Source organism: Centroberyx gerrardi, chromosome 21 (genome assembly GCF_048128805.1).
Source record: "Centroberyx gerrardi isolate f3 chromosome 21, fCenGer3.hap1.cur.20231027, whole genome shotgun sequence".
Taxonomy (NCBI): domain Eukaryota; kingdom Metazoa; phylum Chordata; class Actinopteri; order Beryciformes; family Berycidae; genus Centroberyx; species Centroberyx gerrardi.
The window spans coordinates 22,156,156-22,158,655 of record NC_136017.1 but is presented as its reverse complement, the minus strand read 5'-3'; positions in this window follow the sequence as shown (position 1 = coordinate 22,158,655).

The window sequence follows — 2,500 nt, the reverse complement described above, 5'->3', positions numbered from 1 at the left end:
ACACCAGAGAGGCCGAGAAGCGGGGCCACTGCCCGCGTGGTTCCCCCTCTCTGGTCTTGGGGACTTTGCCTGTTTGCAAAACCACCCCTTACCGTGTCACTCGCCCAAACACCAGAGAGGCCGAGAAGCGGGGCCACTGCCCCCGCTGTTCCCCCTCTCTGGTCTTGGGGACTTTGCCTGTTTGCAAAACCACCCCTTACCGTGTCACTCGCCCAAACACCAGAGAGGCCGAGAAGCGGGGCCACTGCCCCCGCTGTTCCCCCTCTCTGGTCTTGGGGACTTTGCCTGTTTGCAAAACCACCCCTTACCGTGTCACTCGCCCAAACACCAGAGAGGCCGAGAAGCGGGGCCACTGCCCGCGTGGTTCCCCCTCTCTGGTCTTGGGGACTTAGCCTGTTTGCAAAACCACCCCTTACCGTGTCACTCGCCCAAACACCAGAGAGGCCGAGAAGCGGGGCCACTGCCCGCGTGGTTCCCCCTCTCTGGTCTTGGGGACTTAGCCTGTTTGCAAAACCACCCCTTACCGTGTCACTCGCCCAAACACCAGAGAGGCCGAGAAGCGGGGCCACTGCCCGCGTGGTTCCCCCTCTCTGGTCTTGGGGACTTAGCCTGTTTGCAAAACCACCCCTTACCGTGTCACTCGCCCAAACACCAGAGAGGCCGAGAAGCGGGGCCACTGCCCCCGCTGTTCCCCCTCTCTGGTCCTGGGGACTTAACCCAAACACCAGAGAGGCCGAGGAGCGGGGCCCAACTCTACCCGAATTTCAACCCCTTTTTCGGACCCAGAGACCCGGGAGCGGCCCCCTATCTCCAGGCGGCTCTCCACCTCCCTTTTACCCGATTTAGAGCCCCTTCTTCGGCCACACACACCTGCTATCGGCCCCCTACCTCCAGGGGGCCCTCCACCTCACTTTTAACCCAATTTAGAGCCCCTGCTTCGGCCACACACACCTGGGAGAGGCCCCCTATCTCCAGTCGGCTCTCCACCTCCCTTTTACCCAATTTAGAGCCCCTGCTTCGGCCACACACACCTGGGAGCGGGCCCCTATCTCCAGGCGGCTCTCCACCTCCCTTTTACCCGATTTAGAGCCCCTTCTTCGGCCACACACACCTGCTATCCGCCCCCTATCTCCAGTCGGCTCTCCACCTCCCTTTTACCGGATTTGGAGCCCCTGCTTCGGCCACACACACCTGGGAGCGGGCCCCTATCTCCAGGCGGCTCTCCACTTCACTTTTAACCCAATTTAGAGCCCCTGCTTCGGCCACACACACCGGGGAGCGGGCCCCTATCTCCAGGCGGCTCTCCACCTCCCTTTTACCCGATTTAAAGCCCCTGCTTCGGCCACACACACCTGGGAGCGGGCCCCTATCTCCAGGCGGCTCTCCACCTCCCTTTTACCCGATTTAAAGCCCCTGCTTCGGCCACACACACCTGGGAGCGGCCCCCTATCTCCAGGCGGCTCTCCACCTCCCTTTTACCCGATTTAAAGCCCCTGCTTCGGCCACACACACCTGGGAGCGGGCCCCTATCTCCAGGCGGCTCTCCACTTCACTTTTAACCCAATTTAGAGCCCCTGCTTCGGCCACACACACCTGGGAGCGGGCCCCTATCTCCAGGCGGCTCTCCACCTCCCTTTTACCCGATTTAAAGCCCCTGCTTCGGCCACACACACCTGGGAGCGGGCCCCTATCTCCAGGCGGCTCTCCACCTCCCTTTTACCCGATTTAAAGCCCCTGCTTCGGCCACACACACCTGGGAGCGGCCCCCTATCTCCAGGCGGCTCTCCACCTCCCTTTTACCCGATTTAAAGCCCCTGCTTCGGCCACACACACCTGGGAGCGGGCCCCTATCTCCAGGCGGCTCTCCACTTCACTTTTAACCCAATTTAGAGCCCCTGCTTCGGCCACACACACCTGGGAGCGGGCCCCTATCTCCAGGCGGCTCTCCACCTCCCTTTTACCCGATTTAAAGCCCCTGCTTCGGCCACACACACCTGGGAGCGGGCCCCTATCTCCAGGCGGCTCTCCACCTCCCTTTTACCCGATTTAAAGCCCCTGCTTCGGCCACACACACCTGGGAGCGGCCCCCTATCTCCAGGCGGCTCTCCACCTCCCTTTTACCCGATTTAAAGCCCCTGCTTCGGCCACACACACCTGGGAGCGGGCCCCTATCTCCAGGCGGCTCTCCACCTCCCTTTTACCCGATTTAAAGCCCCTGCTTCGGCCACACACACCTGGGAGCGGGCCCCTATCTCCAGGCGGCTCTCCACTTCACTTTTAACCCAATTTAGAGCCCCTGCTTCGGCCACACACACCTGGGAGCGGGCCCCTATCTCCAGGCGGCTCTCCACCTCCCTTTTACCCGATTTAAAGCCCCTGCTTCGGCCACACACACCTGGGAGCGGGCCCCTATCTCCAGGCGGCTCTCCACCTCCCTTTTACCCGATTTAAAGCCCCTGCTTCGGCCACACACACCTGGGAGCGGCCCCCTATCTCCAGG